General features: G+C 36.8%; 1 protein-coding gene across 1 annotated transcript in view; it reads left to right on the top strand.

Moving 5' to 3' along the window:
- Positions 1-1769: 1769 nt before the first annotated feature.
- Positions 1770-19058, top strand: part of tet2 (tet methylcytosine dioxygenase 2) — a 29935-nt gene continuing 12646 nt past the window's right edge. Inside the window, exon 1 of the mRNA XM_067441628.1 lies at positions 1770-2382. The gene's annotated coding sequence lies outside the window, so the exon portion shown is untranslated. The remainder of the gene's footprint in view (positions 2383-19058) is intronic.

Genomic DNA, 19058 nt, shown 5'->3' with positions numbered 1-19058 from the left:
CAACATGGTAATGTTATTTTTTTACTATAGTTCATTTTCTAATAGAGATAGAGCAGTCTCGTCGGAATTTGAGTCCAGAAAACTGGAAAATTCTATTGGGCCTGCTGTATAAACACAACTCACAATTCAATCCAAGTTTCACAGAGAAAAAGGATGTCAAAATTGTACCTTTAGGGGTAAAACGGCTTGTTACTGGGGCAGTACCCTTAAAAGCACTCTTAATTTGTACTTATTTTTATTACTAAAAAGTGCATATTAGTACCCGAGAGTACAAATACATACCTTAAGGTACTACTATGAACCTTTTGTGGTAAAAAGGTACAAATAAGTCATTTTAAGGGTACTGCCCCAGTGAACCCTGGAAGGTACCGTTTTGACACCTTTTTTTTCTGTAAGACACTTGTAATTTTACCAGTACTGGGCCCAGAACGCATCTGTGGAGTGTGTCGTTGTAATGACATTAGTTATTGTGTGACTATAGGACCAGGGAAAAAGTTTGAATGATACCACAACAGAGATGCAAGATATGAATGCACAGAATACTGGAATGCTCTAGGAGTACAAACAAACTAAATCAAAAACAGTTACCAGAAACTGAACACACTTTTCAAAAGCAAGCATTGTGTTTAATTCAACAAACTAACTATACAATTTGTATAGATTTTTTCAATTTGTGATGAACTTGTATGACATTTATAACAAAATTTATTAATTTACTTATGCAGTTGTGAGAGTTAGTTTTAGGTGTGAAATGTGGTCACATGGTGATGTTTTACCTAGAAATCCCATGTTTTTAGTTAGTTCTTACAAACTAAGCCTATGTGTAAAATGTTTGCCACAATTACATGTATCTATAAATGTGTTATTCAGTAGTTATAACAATGTATTAATAATTCATAAATTGACAAATAATTAAGAATGTGAATGTTATGTTGTGTGAATGTTAACAAACATTGTGAATGCAATGTAATAATAAATACAATTGTTCTTAAAATGTGACCCAATGATAAGGGTTTGACCAGGGGATGCATCTATAAAGCCTGTTTTCTTATTACACAATTGCTGATCTGATCTATGTGCAATAGCCATTTCTGGAGTACTGCTCATGCAAACCTTTCTGCCTTCCCCCACTGCCCTTCCTCCATGCGGTGTAACAACAAATCTTTTCTGCTCCCTGCCTGAAACTATTGAGTCAACAAACGTCACTCCAGCTAGGCTGTGGCTCACATGAAAGAGGTGGGGTCTCCCTTTCAAAACTGGAGAGGAGCCAAAGGCAGATTTTTTTCAGACAAGAACCACCTGTTAAAAATCCAGACTAGACAAAAAAAGGATGTTTAAAAGTTAAGTAAAAAGGAGAAGGAGAAGGGTTAGTGCTAGCTTTCACGTGTACATGACTGCACACAAGGGCCATAGTGTTAACTGAGAAGTTTTTAACTTTCTGTTTTCGGTGCAGAAAATAGTTATCTGCATTCAGAGTATATGGTCAAATATCAGGTTTGTTTATGTCTTTCTCACCAAAGTCTCACTTTCTTGTCTCACAATGGTGAATTCAACAGTATAAACTCAGTATCATGCTTCCTGCGTGTCAGACAAGAATTTGTTCACTTTTGTGCAGCCCCCAAACCACCGTGTTCCAAAATAAGACCAAGCATGTGTAAATATGGGCAAGGCTTCATAGAAGCTGAGGCAGTGCTTCACCATATGAGAGAAACAGAAAGACAGACAGTCTTTTAGTAATTAGACAACATCGCGTGAGTAAGAAATTTGGTTTAGTGTCTTATAATGATTCTTGCTCTTTTCCTGTTTCCACTTTGGTATATTTGTGTCATTGAAACAGATTGTGAGTGGAGGTGTTTTCCCTCCCTCTGTGTGTGCTGGAGTGGGTGGATGGTGCAATCCAGTCCAGTGCTTCAGGGCAGCCAGTAAAGTGTGCACTATTGTGTGCGGCTGGAAAAAAAAAGAAAGAGAGCAAAAAAAGGAGGGGGAAGAAAAGAAACTCAGTCCCTTTGTGTGTAGAGGACCCAGCAGGAAAGCGATTTTGCAATTACTTCAGCTTGCCGGCAATGCAAGCTTGGTTCCTCTAAACTGCACACACTTGTACACTGGGCTGTCTCCTCTGCTCACTGTCTATACAAGCACATACAAGAGTGAGCGTGTGTTTATGGGCTGCGTCTGGACGCGCTTCGAGAGCCAACAGCGACGCAGGGTTTCTGCCCCTGATGATGAAAGCAGACGTCAGACTTACCCATGAATATTGATGCGGAGGTAGTCTGTTTCATAGACGGAACAGAAGGAAGCAAGATGGCTGCCCTTTAGGATTTGTTTAAGAGGAGACCTAGACGGTTTGTTGGAATTCTACAAAGTGGAGGGACTTAAAACAAGGTGAGAGAGTTTTTCCGTTCTTGCCCTTTTTCCTCTGTCCCCCAGGGTCTCTTAGTGGCTTCAAGCTCTCATTTGCCATTGTACTGTCCTCTTTAAAACTCGTGAGCTGACATAATAATGAAAGGATATTAGATAAAGGTTCACCAACATGGCTGACGTTTTCTGTCTCTCTTTCTCCCTCCCTCCCTCTCTCTCTCTCTCCCTTTCTCTCTCCCTCTCTCTCTCTCTCTCTTGTGTAGACAGATAGTATTTCAAGCATTTTAATCTCATGTGTTTTCATTATTCATTTTTGTTCAGAGGACAGCTTTAGGATTGTTCCTGGTTTAAAAAATCTAGTGATCTTCAATTTTTTTCAGGCATTATTTCCCAATGGTTCTCTTGTGCTGAGAGCAAGACTATAAACTACACACTACAGGCAAAATTATCTTATCTCTTCAGTGTCCATCGGTCTTATTTGACATGTGTATGTAAATACAAGAAAAGGGTGTTTTAGGAGGTGAAAATATTTTTTTCTAAAAAAAACGATCTTTATGTAAATGTACCGAATATTTATTTTATTTTTTTATCTGACAAAATTATTTTTCCTACATTTCCTTCATTTGCTATGCGCTTTGATTGAACAATGGAGTTTTGCCAGGGATAGTGGAACTCCTTGCTTTCATTGCATTGATCAGTGAATGACAAGCAGACACAAAGAGTAGCACAGTCCTGAGGTCAAAACAAAAAAAAAAAACAGAAGAGCGTAGTGGTGGAAGCCCACAAGGTCAGAAGCTTTAAAAGTACTGAAACCCAACCCCATAACTCCATTAGCTGAGGGCCACTGGAGAGCGGAATTCTTTGTGTTGTCTGACATTAATAGAATTTCCATTGTTTATTTGTACACAAGATCTGAATCGTTTTTATGACTTTAAATTTTAAGATCACGCATGAATCTTTTCAATAGGAGGAACAATATAAGATATCATGCACAGGACAGGCCTGGGACATATTTGCATGTGTTTGACATTAAGCTATATACTGAAATTCCATACTGAGCAAAGAAAAAGTTAAATGCTTCAAAAACTTTGACCATTGTTTTAATAAAGTCAACATTTAGCTAAAAAAATAACCAAGTTTGAATGTTTCAGATGTATTTCAATTTCATAGTTGTTTTTTTAACTTGTGACAATCAAATGTATTCATTTGAGCTAACTGTTACAAAAGGATACAGCATTTGTACTAATGAATTGTAAATGGCACCTTTGCTTGACTAATTGTAACAGCCCTATTAGGATTTGCATCATAATTGGGCTGCTGGAATAATACAGATAAAAGACCTGCCCCTTATTTTGTGTATTTAGCTTGTGTATTCCACCATTCTGCTTAGATGAGAAGTGTGGAAGTTAGTCCATGCCTGCAAGGAATGCTTTATGGGCTGTTGTCAAAAACGTGATAGAGAGGTGGTGCAAATGCTAATGTAACTACAACGACGGGTTCTGAAGAGAGTCAAGGGCTATCACGTCTTACTGTTACTTAAGCTTCCACTCCAACTTTAAGCTTAGAATTGATAATCCCTTGGTGATATAATGCAGATATCATAGTACATCACTCAGTAAGCATAAATCTACTTTAATACAATTGTAACTGATGCATCTCCATGGCATATGACATTATATTTAGTGGTGAGAATACACAATACTAACAACATTAGCTGGAACTAAACTGTAAGTACAGTCAGACCCCTTTTCCTTGATAAAAATGTTTGGATCAAGATGTAAAAAAAAACCTACCATGTACTTCTGTTTATGACATGGTAGATCTTTTTGATAAAAAGTCTCTTTGTGTGACATAGACTCAAATGATTCTTTAGAAATAATGCTTATTTGGTTGAATTCATGAGTGAAAAACAGTTTTGTATTCTAGAGAGTGTCTTCTTATTGCATATTAAATTTTATAAATACTCTCGAGCCAAAAAAATGTGTGGGTGACAGATTAAATTAATGCATACATATAGTATATTTTATTATTGTTGTTGTCCTTATTGGTGTTAATAATTGCAGGATTAACAATTTTTTAAAGGAACAGTAAGGAGCATTTCGGCAGTAATCAAGATTTATAGATTTTGTATAGTAGGCATTTACAGTACAATTTATAAAAAAAATGGCATACAGTATACACTGTATATCAATTATCATAGCCCTTGGTCTCAAACATTTTCCAGCCTGCATAGTAATTTATTAGCTGTCTTAGTTGACCGTTTATATAGCTTGCATTGCACTTCATGTAGTAATATTTTAAGCACTTTTGGTATAAATTCTCATAATAGTTTTGATAGCTGGCATTTATATGACACCAGATTCAGTTTTGTTTCATCCATTAGTACAGTCATTCTATGTTCAGTGAGCCCTGCAAATGTCAGGCTATTAGAATATGTATTATTTTGAAGTTTTAATCTTGGACTGAATTTGCAAGGGCACAAATTGAAGAGCACGCCCCACGTGCGTAAGCGCACATGGTCGCTCTGTTTACAAACACTAACTTACAACCCAGTCACAGGGTTAGGTAGGGAAGTGTACTTACGCCAGCCAAGGAGGCCACTGGAAAGCAGGTCGTTGACTATGCCAATTTAGAACCTTTCCAGAACATCTGTATTCAAAAGGCTTTAGTTAAATTAAACTCATGGCACAAAATTTGCCATCTGCCATCTTCAGTTTTTCAAAAACTACAAATGTCTTGTGGTTAAAGGAATTGTCTGAATATCTTTGAAAATGAGTTTTTCGTTTCATAATTCTTTAAAATAAAGTAATACAGATTAGTATTGTACTTCTGAGACAACAAAAATGTTCATTGCCACTTAGGTGAATGAAGTGATGATGTTGTTTTTAAAGGTTATCTCTCCAGTTCCAGCGGTGTAGATTCAAAGAATCTGATTGGTTTCAGAAAACGGGGGTTCATAACTGGAACACTGGTTTTCCCCTTTCAAATCAAAGCTTTTTAAAAAAAATTAAAAAAACGATTTAAAAAAATGTATGTCAGGTTGGTATGAATCACATGCCACATGCTAATTTCGAAAAACGGTGACATCAGTTCGAGAATGTAGGGGATTTTGCCTAAGATTGGCTCAGAAATAAGTTTACCAAGAAGAGGTTTGTTGCATGTGTATATGAAATGTTTTGTGTGTGCACACATCTAGACACACTAATCACAAGCAGACTGCTCACAAGCCCACCAGCCTCAGTGCAATAAGGCCTAAGAGTCAATACACCTAAAAGGAAGGAAGTCACCTTGTTGATAGCAGATTTACCACAGAGACAGCTGGATCTCAAAGTCATTCAAGACTATAAACTATCCTTAAGCTACCTCATTTACAGAGGTTAATGAGGACCAGGGATCCGACAGAGGGTGTAGCCAATGTAGCCAAATATTTTTTATATGGTGTGTCATGTGTTTGTGTCAGAGACCTTGTCTGTGAAATGCATTTCTAGATAATGGCATAGCAGTGGTCTCTGAAGTCTGACTGTTGAATAATAAATAGGAAGATATTCTAAGTAAACATCAAATGTAGAGCACATGTTTTGTTAGGCTTTAAAGTGTTGTGTGGAATGCATTTTCTGGAAAATTACATAATAATAACTTTATTTATTTATTAGAGCTTTGTGCACACATTGTTGAACATATTATTGAACATATTGTTGCACATTTACAAAGAATAGTGCCTTGCCACCTCCAAGCCCTGATCAATCATAAGGAGACAAATGCAAGATTAAAATTATACCTACATTTCAAGAAAGGAACACTGGAATGAAACAAGATACAAATGACAAAAAAATTAAATGCAATTTACTAATTCAAAGTTCTGATTAAATATTTAATTGAATGATATTCGAATATGCAGCCATGGTCAGAACAGGATGCGTTAGCAATATTATTATATTCAGGGAAGTCTCATGCTGCCACTCTTTTTTTCTGAACCACCAAACACTGATATTATGATATTCTTACCTCAGTTCATATTATCATGTGAACACTGACATAAAACCCAGAAGTGTGTTTAACTGCAGTATTGCTATTAAACTATACATTTGATGAGACAAAATCCACAAAATCGGGGCTGCGTTTACAAAAGTAATTTACCATTGGTGACAACTGTTCTACGATAGACTTAAGATTACAATGCTTTTGGGAAACGCAGCCCTGGACAACTATTTTAACCTTCTGGGGTTCTTCGGTCACTTTTGAGTGTGATTCCTAAATAAAGAACCCCAAAGTGAAAAACATTTTTTAAATAATGGTCCAAATCACTAGTCTTGAAGAGCGACTAGATAACACTTGAGTAATCAGTAAATTATGAATTATTTATTCCAGAGAGTTGGCAATGTCACTTTCTAAAGATAGACTATGCACCTGCACACTTACGCATTCAAATCCACATGTCTATAGACTAACCATGTAATACGCATGTGCATGCTTGCACTGTTTTCACAGATTTGCGTTTGTAAAGTTTAACAATAATAATAATAATAATAATAATAATAATAATAATTCATTACATTTATATAGCGCTTTTCTAGCCACTCAAAGCGCTTTACATAGAAGGGGGAATCTCCTCAACCACCACCAATGACCAATGTGCAGCATCCACCTGGATGATACGACGGCAGCCATATTGCGCCAGAACGCTCACCACACACCAGCTGATTGGTGTAGAGGAGACAGAGGGATTAAGCCAATCATTATATGGGGATTATTAGGAGGCCATGATGGACAGAGGCCAATGGGCAAATTTGGGATTTTTAAAGACCACAGAGAGTCGGGACCTCGGTTTTAACGTCTCATCCTAAAGATATTATCCCCATCACTATACTGGGGCATTAGGACCCACACAGACCACAGGGTGAGCACCCCCTGCTGGCCTCACTAACACCTCTACCAGCAGCTACCTGGTTTTCCCAGTTGGTCTCCCATCCAGGTATTGACCAGGCTCAGCCCTGCTTAGCTTCAGTGGGAAACCAGTCTTGGGCTACAGGGTGATATAGCTGCTGGTTTACAAGGAGATGATAAAAAAAATATATATATTTCAAAAACTTGCTCAATCAAAGTTTGTGTTCTCAGGCCACCAAATGCCACTTTCATGTAAATGAACAGCCACAACGCTTAAAAATGTTTCTGTTTTCAGTACAGACAATTGCACACCTCTTTCCCATTTTAAGATGAGCTTTGTGTAGGATTCAAACTGAACACCAACACCTCCACTCAGTGGGTATTAATCACAGTGACCCCAGCCTACTGTGACATCATGTCACATCCAAACGCCATACACACTTTGGATCATATGGCATTCAGATGACTATGTAAATATGTGCTGTGTGCTTTCCTTTCAATAGAAAAATAAACACAAAAATGACAGTGGTGAGAAAACAATAGTTGAGAAAGCATCTTATCATAGCAATGTGGATATTTTTGCACAAGCTCTGTAATTCGGCATTTCAATATAGAGTCACATCATTTATTTATATAACATTTTATATAATAGATTGTTTAAAAGCAATAAGCTTTAAAGTATTTTTTAAAAAAAATAGTCGTCTCTTTCAACTAGAATTTGAATTTCAATAAAGTGGCTCTCGGTGTAGTCATGTTTTTCCTTGCAGACATCTGACCTCAACAGACTGAACAAAGGAAATGAACCGGAGAAGATTTAAGCCCAGTTTATACTTCTGCGTCAAGTGCACGCAGAAGGTACGTCGTACCATACGCATAGATGCGTTACATACGCTGTACCCTTCGCCGTACCCTGATGCGCACCTCTCCAAAAATGTAACTATGCGTCAATTCTACGCACTGCAAGCGCCGTGATTGGTCTGCAAGAACCCCTCCCTCAGGTCTATAAATAAATATGTGATAGGAGGGTGTGTGTCCAGAAATTAAAGTTTCGTCCTATATCTGCTATATAACACAATATTTTGTAGTGCAGAGATACATTTTAGTGAATAAATACATAGATCCGCTGTGTATAGTTTATTTATTTTCTCATTAAAACCAAAGATGTTAATCAGTGATTGTATATCAAGTACAGGGACACATCACAATGGGTGCATTTCGTTTTGTGATTTTAACGGAATGAATAGTCTCCACAACAGCAATCGATTGAAGCGCTAGTCAGTGCATGCATGCACCACCTAAAAACAGCGGCCACGAGCACTCTGTTTTTTTCAAAAACGCATTCAGTGCCAGATCGCTTCTTATGTTACTCTACTAATCAACTAGAGATGCTTCATTTGCATTTACAGTATTACATTTTTTTTTTTTAAACTGTCAAGCTGCAAGAAATACAACAACTCATACAACAACTCAAGCTGCAAGAAAAGCCACTATCTGCCACCATCACTGCTGATACTTCAGGGGCATGCAATGGCAGTGTAAGCAAGTCACTTCATCGGTGTTTGCCTTGAGACTGGGGGTTACCATCAACAGGACACTGCCCACCAGCGATCTGCATGTATAATTGCATATTTATGCGGACAACAACGCAGAAGTCTAAATTAGAACCAACGTGTTACTTTCGGCGTAGAGGATATGGCGTAGGTCCAACGCAGAAGTCTAAATCAGCTCAAAGGTGTTTACCAGCCAGAGTAAACTTTTCCGAAAAGTTTGCTTTGGAAAACTTTTTTTTCTAACTCCTGAAAAGATTTTGAATTTTATTTTGTTCGAAAATATGTCACGCAAGTTTGTTTCTTAAATAAGCTTTTTTTCTTTACAAAGTGGCAATGTCAGCTACTGGTATGCATTATATAGCGGTTTTAGTCATTTTCACAAATCCGTGTCTATGAGGATCGTTTTGCCGTCTGTACGTAAAGGAAAAACTTTTTTCAATTCATTTTTAGTAAATCGTTGTGAACCTATACTCCTTTTATCTATGCTCTATTAATTCAGTCCTAGTTACTTTTTCTTTCCAGTATAGGTAGCAATATAGACAGTAATTGAAAAGAGTGCATCCAAACCTTCTCACTGACCATTAGATGTGGCTCCATCATCCTTCCAGAAATAAAAATAAATTAATATAGAAAGTAAGCAAAGTTTTCAGATTTGTTACTAAATACTAAATATACCAGACAGTTGGGTTGATGACACAGTTTATGTGCTTGGTTCGGGCTTCAATTTTATCTACGTGTAGGCTTTCTCTAGCCTAGAAATCTAGACGCACCCTAGCGGCAGCTAATCTAATCTGCCGCAAGTGTCGTCTAGCATCTCTCAATACACTTCTGGGGCCTCATTTATAAAGCTTGCGTAAGTACAAAACGGGGCTGAAAACATGCGTACGTCAGTTCCTGCGCAAAAGGTGGGATTTATAAAGAAAAACTTGACATGAAAATATGCGCACCTACACGCAAAATCTGACCCATGCATACGCACATTCTGAAGACAAAGCACTTTGGCGACACTGATGGTGAGTTGAGGAAATGACTGCGGATAAAGGGAATTAACCCTTTGCAAAATGCCACAATTTACTTTGACATATTATGTACATAATACATAATATTTACAATATTTACAAGTTCCTCATAGGTCCTGGTTACAACAAAAAATACAAATAACATTAAATCACCATTATAGGTCCTAAAGATACATACATGCATGTTTAGTTTAAAGACATAAAAGGAACTATATGATAAAAGTACGTAAATTTAATTTCTTTCACTTCCATTCTTAAATGGATGTAGGCCTATCACTCATTTATGTGATTAATGTGATAAGGTGTAAATGATTAAATCTGATAGCTGAAAACATAAATAGCCTACTGCAGCAACACTTTAGTGCATATTGTATGATGGATACACTGGCACTGCTGGAAGACTATGCCAATGGCAGAATAAGGAGAGAACGAGTTTTCATCTAGGGACATTATCAGCAAAACGGCATGAATTTTATTTGCTTTGAAGTGTTTTAAAATTAACAAAATATTTTTAATTATTCTAAAATAACACTTTATTCAGCAATGTAATGTGTAAGGCACAAATGGAATTTATAGTCTTTATCTAATATTTTTCAATGTCTTTTACCTTTGACAGTGTTAAACATGGTGTCACGTGGATGGGAGTATGCATTCAAATGATATGCAGATGAGGTCATGCATAGTAAAACTAGGCGTTGTAAGCTCCATATATGGTGATTTCGAGGAGGAGTCAGGGTGGAGAAGTACCTACGCACAATCTGCTGCTGGCTGTGATTTATAAAGCGATTTTTGCGCAGGTTCTGGCGTATGCATGGTTTTATAAATCTGAATTTTTTTGTGCATACGCAAAATCTAGCTTTTGTACGTACACACACTTTGAGGATGAAATCTACACAAAGTTTTATAAATGAGGCCCCTGAGCTGTAAAAACCAAACACTGGACGGGCCAATCACATCATGTATATGGTCAATGGGCGGGCTTAACATAATGACGGCAGAGTTGCGTGCAACTTGAAAATAAAGAAGCTGGCAAACGGCGGTCTTTCGAATCAGCTTTGGCCGAGACTCTGTAAGGCTTGGAGTTAAGCTTTTCTTTGAGAAAAGAACAAAGAACACCACTAAAAATCATTCTTAAGAAGGGAAGATGTGATATGAGTTTCGCCGACCGGTTATTAGAAAGTTTAATCTGTCAGCTAGCTCTGCTTCACCTTCTTCGTTGCTCTGGTTGGTGTAGCGCTATCCTATCGCGTGCAGAGGGAGTTTGAAAGACAACTGTTGATCCCGCCCCTCGGATTGAGCCCTGCCAATGGTGAGTTTCCAGACCAAACATCTTGATGTGGGTCTGGCTTGTCAGGCTAGGCTTTCACATATCAGTTAGAATCATATTTTTCCTTATTTGACCAAAAGCTTTGGTTCTGTCTGGAAATATAATTGTAATATATTTTTAATTAGATGAATCAGTAATCAAAGTGAAGATATACTGAGATATGCACATATAGAAAATGCTTAGCGCTGACACATTTTTTTCCTTCTGGCAGGAGTATTGGTTTTCTCAAGTAAAGGATTTGGATATTGACTAGCTTATGTTAATGAAATTATTTAGGTGGCTTTAGGAGGAGACCAGTTGTGCCAATTTCAAAAGAAAATTGCGATTTATTAATTTTGCATCTGAAAGAGAGGCGTATGCACGTTATTTTTGTTGTTGTTGTTGTTGTTGTTGTTGTTGTTGTTTTGTATAGGTTAATTCTCTAAATTACACATATGCACATTGGTGAAATGATCGTAAGATCAAAAGTAGTAGACAGTTTCTATGCAACCTTTTATAAATGAGGCCCCAGAAGTCTCTCTCTTTAGCGTCTCCAGTTGATGAAGTCTGATGTCATTGAAACTGATGGCCTCAAGAATACCAGCACCTAAAAAAGCATTGTGACCTCAGTTTTTGCCAAAATGATATACATCTGGTATTACACTGAGGTTTAAAAAATATGAAACCCAACTGAACTTATTTTCCACAGGTTACACTTATGTTAAAGTTTAGTTCTGCATATGTGGATTGGCTCTGGCAATGTGCATATAAATCAGTGTTAACCTAAATGTATAGTGGAAATTGTGTCTGGATTCACAATGGAAAATTGTATTAACTAAATCTTTAATACAAAACAAAGCAGACTTAAATAAATGTCATGCATATGACAAACTCAAGATTATGAAGCTTTTTATGATTGAGCTTGCCACAAGCATATGTCTTTGTTTATCTTTGTTTTGTAACTCTGAGCTCATTTTCTTCACAGCAATTGAAGACCCCAGTCTAGATATAAGAGTTACATTAAAAGTAAATAGATGGCAAGGGCTTCTCAGCTTTCATGTCATGGCAGTAAATAAAACACATACCCATAAAAGAGAGCTGATCCAACCAGAATCAATGTGCTTAGCATGTGTTCACATTTTTGCATTTTTTGTCTATCTCTGTCTTTATATCTGTGTCAGTCAGTCATGCTTGGTTAATGTTTAGAGCAGATGGCCACGCAGAACCAATATAATGATCGCCATGGCTACCACACTCTCTGAAAGAAATTTGCTTTGCACTGGGCACAGTTCATCAAATTAGTCAGATATATTGACTGATGCAGACACAAAGAAATGGGGTGAGTTCGGGGGTTTTAGAAAGAAACAGAGGTTCAGAGGAATGTATACTGAAATTATATTTTGGAAGTTTATTTGGGGTAAGGGAGATTGTCGTATGCCATAATGTACTTAATTATACATTAATTACACTGTAGTACTCTGTGGATTTATTTACCAATTACTGTCTGAACCAAAAGGTCAGTCTGCTAAACCTAGAGTTATACAGTGAGTTATACAAACTATGCAAAGTTAATTATCATTCAGTTTAATACATCAAACACCATCACGCGAAGGTAAGAAGCAGAGAAGATTTAAGTGAGCAATTACAGATAGCCAAACTACTATAGATTGATCATTTTACTATCAGCTTCTAGTTGGAGATAAGCAGGGATTGAGGATGGAATGTCTTTCTTGTTTCTTTTCTTTTTTTCTAAATCAACGCAGTATAACTTTATTCAGTTATGAAGTTTTTTAAACAAAACACCCCTTGTGATGAAATTTACTATTATCTTAATTTTTCTTATCTTAAAATAAATGTAAATACATTTGATTAAGCAACAACATAAACATGACTGTGCAACATATTGTTTTGACAATTAAATGTTTAGCATGTTAATGTTCTAGCAGCTGAAGCAACTGATGGGGTTGAGTACATGATATATGCTAAACTAGAAGCCTTCCTTCAAACAAAAATCAGACACTAATTTCAGATTTTTTTTATTAAAGGTCCCGTTCTTCGCGTGTTTTCGAAGCTTTGATTATGTTTAAAGTGTGCAATATAACATGAGTTCATGTTTCGCGTGTAAAAAAAACAGTATTTTTCACATAATTTACTTATCTGTACACCGCTGTTTCCTATGTCCTAAAAACAGCCTGGTGATTTCCTTGTTCTATGAAGTCCCTCCTTCAGAAACACGTAACGAGTTCTGATTGGGCCAGCACACCCCATGTTGTGATTGGACAGCAGCTTAGCGCACTTTGCCCCGGAAATGTCCCGCTTCTTACCATAACGGGGAGATGCAAGCTGAATGAGCGCTCTTCTCCACGTGGGAGAGCAACAAGACCACGCCCCCTAATTTGCGTACTTGTGGTTGGAGGGTTAGTCAACAAACAGTTCTAGTGACGTCATTCATGAAGGAAGTGCAGGGGTTTAGTCCAAAGCAGCCGTTCGCTGTAGGCTTTGAAAGGAAACCTGTTAAATAAAATATCTCGCTTGGCATTGAACTTTGAGCTTTATAATTTTACAGGTATTATTTATGCTCTAACAGCAACATTTCACACTAACTAAAGTTTGAAAGATGGAATCGCGAAGAACGGGACCTTTAAAACCCATACAGTGACTTATACTGTCATATATCTATAACAAAATTACATTATTAAGGTTAGACTGTTATAAAAGGAAAGAAACCCATTGTGAAATGCCACCTTTTAAGAAACATACCCATCATTATAGCTTTTTTCAGTACAATTGATTGTGTGATATGAGTTTATGGGATTTTCAACTTAATTTTCTTTGCTTTAATCAAAGTGGTTGAATGTGTATTATGCAACACGATCACATGGTAATGCGTATCAATAGTACGAGTGTGCAATCTCATGGAATGTGTGCATATGCTATGCAGTTTTTCGCATGCATATGACATGCTCTTGGGTAGGTTGGGGGTGGTGGGGTGTGTGGTTCGTACGTGTATAATAAGCTATAAAGTGCGTATTATATGCCACGAAAAAAAACAGCGTACCATACGCACGCCAAAACCCATTTTGGCATATACATTCCACGAGATTGCATGAGATTATACGCATTTTAGTGAGATCGGGCTTGCATTATCACTGTAAGTTGTCAATTTGTCACCTTTACTTCTTATTACAAGTTTAAGGCAGAATAGTGTGTTTAATTTGTAATGTCTAACACAACATAATCATTGGTTGTATCAATGCAGGTCATACAAAGGTGGTTTGGTATGAATGTGAGCACAAAAACTGGATTGCAAATTGTTTCAGCAGAGCCACATCTGCCTTCTATTAGTAACAAAGGACAATGGCAGGACCAACACAGACCTGACTCTTCAGAGGGGACCTAGTTGTGGGTGAAATTACAAACAGAAGAGTATATCTGCCTAGCATTTCAAGTAATCTACCTCTCCTCAAATCCTCTCCCACAAAGAGGATTTAAAATGTCATTGGGGATGAACAATGAGTTCACAGTTGAGGAAAAATGAAGCAACTTTAAAGACAACTTCTATTTTATCTGTTTTGTTTACTACTGTTGTTCTAAGGAAATCTGATTAAAATCAGAATGTGATACACACAATCAATACATTAATCAAAAACAATTCTCAGAGCTCTTTCAAACAGAGGCTGAGGCATGTCTCATACCTTCCCCCGTACACATGCTGACTCTATAAATACCGGTTCATTTCAAAGGGGTTCTTTCCTCTTTGTTTCCATTCTTATGCTTATGTCTTCTAGCTTCTTATTGAAAATGACGAAATGTCACGGATGTTGGTGGAACCATTAAAGCAGGCTGTGGTGTTCAGAGGCCAAGTAAAAAAAAAAAATTTTTGTCAGGTTTAATGATTTTGTTTCCTGAGTCATAGTGCTGATGTGTTGAATGAAGTGAGAATGCAGTTTTTTTTCCAGACACACACACACACACATTCCAATGGCAGTGTGACACTTGAAAAGGGAAGAAACACTGATCCTGAATATGTTAACTGGCTTGTGGGTTCTTTTGTTACTCTTTATAGAAACTTGGAAAATGTTTTAAAGTCAAAGTTGTTAATAAATAACAAAAGCTGGCTGTGAAACCTGACATTCTTGTTGAGCTTGTTTACTTGTCTGTGTGTCAGGGGAAATAAGGTTGGTTAATGCTTAGAGGAGAAGTAAAAAAGACAATTTTGCAACCCTGAATGCATGACATTTAAAGTACACTTGCACATGAGCTGTATGATCAAATTACAGTGGGAGGAACCAAGGGGTGAAGTTTCACTCTACACAACTACAACCAAACACCCAGCAGCATATGATCAGATGCACAACATGCTACATGTTTTTAATTTAAGTACTAGAATATCCCAGCAAGTTAAGGTTTAAAATATTTATTTTCTTTAGCTATTTATCCATTATTTATTTTTAGAGTGTAAAAAATGAAAGACAGAAAATATCCCTCCCCACTGATATATACATGACCTTTATATTTCAACTGCAACTCTGAGGCTAAGGAACTGCTAACTTAATTAACAATAAATACCCTTGCTGTTGTACCTGTGTGCTTTTTTTGTTTAGTTTTTTTTTTTTTTTTTGGTTGTATTGGTTCTGCAACCAAGCATTGATCAGTTGTTTACACATTTATTACAGTGGGAGTTTACAACAGTTTGAGCTCTTGTGAGATTTGCAATTTTAAAACAGGATTGACAACAAGCTGAATAAAAAGCCACTCCTAGTTGTCAGGAGACCAGATAAGAGATATAAGGATGTTCATTTGTTTTGTGTTTTTATGTTAGCGTGAGGCTCACTGAGGCACTAATTCTGGACTGACATTCCTTTAAAATATAACACATTGAAGTTTAAGATATATATTAATCTTTCTATTTTAATTATATGTATGGATATAGCCAATCCAAACCGATTGTGTGAAAGTTTTGTGTGTGTGCGTGTATGTGTGTGTGTATATATATATATATATATATATATATATATATATATATATGTATGTATGCATGTATGTGTATATATATATTTAGACAGCTTTCAGCTGGGGTCTGGTGCTTTGTCATTCTTGCTCAGAGAGATTTTTTGTGTTGTTTTCAGTGCATGTGGGCTTATCCAACTGTGGCAAGCCGTTTGGCTTTTCTCAGCTGTTGGGAAACTCTGAAATGGCTCTGGAATGGATCCATATTGAAGCTTCATGGAGCACACCAATCACAATCTCTCCCTTTCCAGAGATGATAATAGATGCAATTTTAAAACACTTGATCAAACGTTTATTAGTATTGTTGGACTGCAGCTATAATATATTACAGGCCAAGTCACAAAACAGTATTTTTCATAAACAATCAAGCCACTTTCCAGGTGTGATCAGAAATAACAGTTCATCAAACATCAATTCTCGCTAACTAACTATTATCTACGACGTCAAACTGCATATTTAGCAAGGTTGTTAAGAGGTATTGGGATAAAATTAGGAATGTAGAATCTGATCGTGCAGAATAAGGCATTAATATGTGCTTTATAAGTTTAAAGGAAAACAACTAGTATATATTAATAATTATGCTAATAAGCAACTAGTTAATAGTGAGAATTGGACCCTAAACTAATGTGGTACCAAATGTATATTATTAGTAGTATACCTTGCCCTTGTCGCGCCACATGCTGACTCCAATTTAAAGGTCCAGCAGACCAGCAGTTACTCCATTTCCAAGCCCTTTTTTAACTGTCCTTTACCCCCACACCATTCTGGACCCAAACCAGATGGAAAACATTCCATGAAGAATCTGTTACATCTGCTAGATATAATGTAGGCCACTTCTTTCTATACAGCTCTGCAGATTTTATTACAAACAATGAATCTATATAGGTTTCATGAAATAAAGTTTGGGGCAATATATTAAAACTGACATAAGTTTACAATTTAAAAGCGTAAATTGTCATTATAATCAACGCCTAGTTAGTCATGTTCAATATTTTTAATGCATATATATATATATATATATATATAGAGAGAGAGAGAGAGAGAGAGAGAGAGAGAGAGAGAGAGAGAGAGAGAGAGAGAGAGAGAGAGAGAGAGAGAGAGAGAGAGAGAGAGAGAGACATTGTTAACAAATTAACATAGGTGATATCGCCAAATATCAAGATGGCTGGTAACATTCTTTGTAATTAAATATTTAGTGAGAAAGTTAGGGCAATGTGTATGACTGAAGCTGTGAGGTCCAGGACTTGCTTTTTTTTAACTAAATGCAAGTCATTGGTATATGCACTAGAAACCCCTTGACGGCCTGTAAGCTTCTTAGATTTAACTGTACAAGAAAATGCTAAGTATGCAAGGAATGAAACTTCTCTGGTGGGCATGTCTATTTTGAGATATGGGCTAATATTTCACAACAGTAGAGTCTAACTTGAGAGGGAAAACAACATTCATACTTTTGTTATTCCCGCAATGTTGTAATGCATTACTTTTCAAAGTAGCTTTCCCCAACACTGGTTATATTTCCACTTGAGCTTGGCCAACCGTGCTAGTACAATGCATGAAGTAACATCGCATTCAGGATTGTTCACTTGTCTGTTGCCTGGCTACCAGTTTCTCTGTATCATACAGAAATTTGAGTGATTTGAGCAAAGTAAACACTAGGGATGGACATTCGATTACATTTTCTTAATAGATTATTCATTAATATGTTTATTATAAAAAAAATTATTTAACTTTTATAATTCAAAAATGAAATGAATACAAAAATGCAGCGTGCTTTTCCTCGATGAGACCTTTATTACAAGATCAACATGTGGCAGAAAATAAACTACGTTCAGTTAGCCGAGCCGAACAAATGAGCACGTGCATATGCGTTTATGTTGTGTGCATTTTCTATGCCTTTGCACACCAAAAGCATGTCTGACATGGCGCTGCTGCTATAGGTGACGTACAGGGAAGCCCTATAGCCTACTTCATGTTAAACATGAATATAAAGACTACTGATACAGCAATGACATTGACGGCAAAATATGCTACCGAATATTTCGTTCTGTAACAGGTGCAATATTTCAAAATCGATAATTATGTTTTTGTTTTGTTTTGTTTTCAATAAGGCCTATATCTGCATTTATGTTAACCTAGAGACTTTCAAACAGAAAGTCTAAAGGTAATTTATTAATGTGCATTTGTGTCAAAATGACATTTTTCTATTCTATTTTGCCTGGAAACGCTTCCTACACTGCGTGTCACGTGAAAAAGAGGCATTGGTTCTCTAGCATGCACGTGTTCTCGGCTCGAGACGCTTCTGAGCGTCATGCAGGTGGTGTGTAAGCTCTAATCTGTTAACCGAAATAAAAATGGACACGCCACAAAAACACCCTCTCTGAGGGAATTGACATTGTTGGGATGCACAGATAGGTTATTTCCGCGCTAACTTTTCCAGCAGGATGCTCTGCCACCGACATTAAGCGTGGATGCACTTTGTTTAAGTGGTAGATCATTTGACTTGTGGCCATGTTGTACTTATTATACACGGCATCGCAATGTTTGCAATGAAATATTTTGGTTTTTAAATCAAAATGGTCCCACGCCACACTTTGCCGTGACCTCTTCATTAGTATTCTATTGAAATCACAAAACGGAAGATCACTGATAACCGAGTATGGTCTCAAATATTGCACCCTGGTGGTGAAATGTTTAATTGCTTCAAGACTCACACTACAACCTGCATTAAAAATAAATTAAAAAATGCATTTGATTCATCGATAACAAATTAATGTTATCGACGAAATTCCTAACGATTCCCAACTATCAATCGTCGATTAATCATGCCCATCTCTAGTAAAAACAAGTTCAACTCTACAATCAAAAGAAATATCTGATCATCCTTCACCACATACCGACTGGAACAGATCAGCATGGAATGGAATGGTTAAG

The sequence above is a fragment of the Pseudorasbora parva genome, chromosome 4, assembly GCF_024679245.1.
Source record: "Pseudorasbora parva isolate DD20220531a chromosome 4, ASM2467924v1, whole genome shotgun sequence".
Classification (NCBI taxonomy): Eukaryota; Metazoa; Chordata; class Actinopteri; order Cypriniformes; family Gobionidae; genus Pseudorasbora; species Pseudorasbora parva.
Note: the sequence above shows the minus strand (reverse complement) of the source record. Positions and strands in the feature narration are given on the sequence as shown.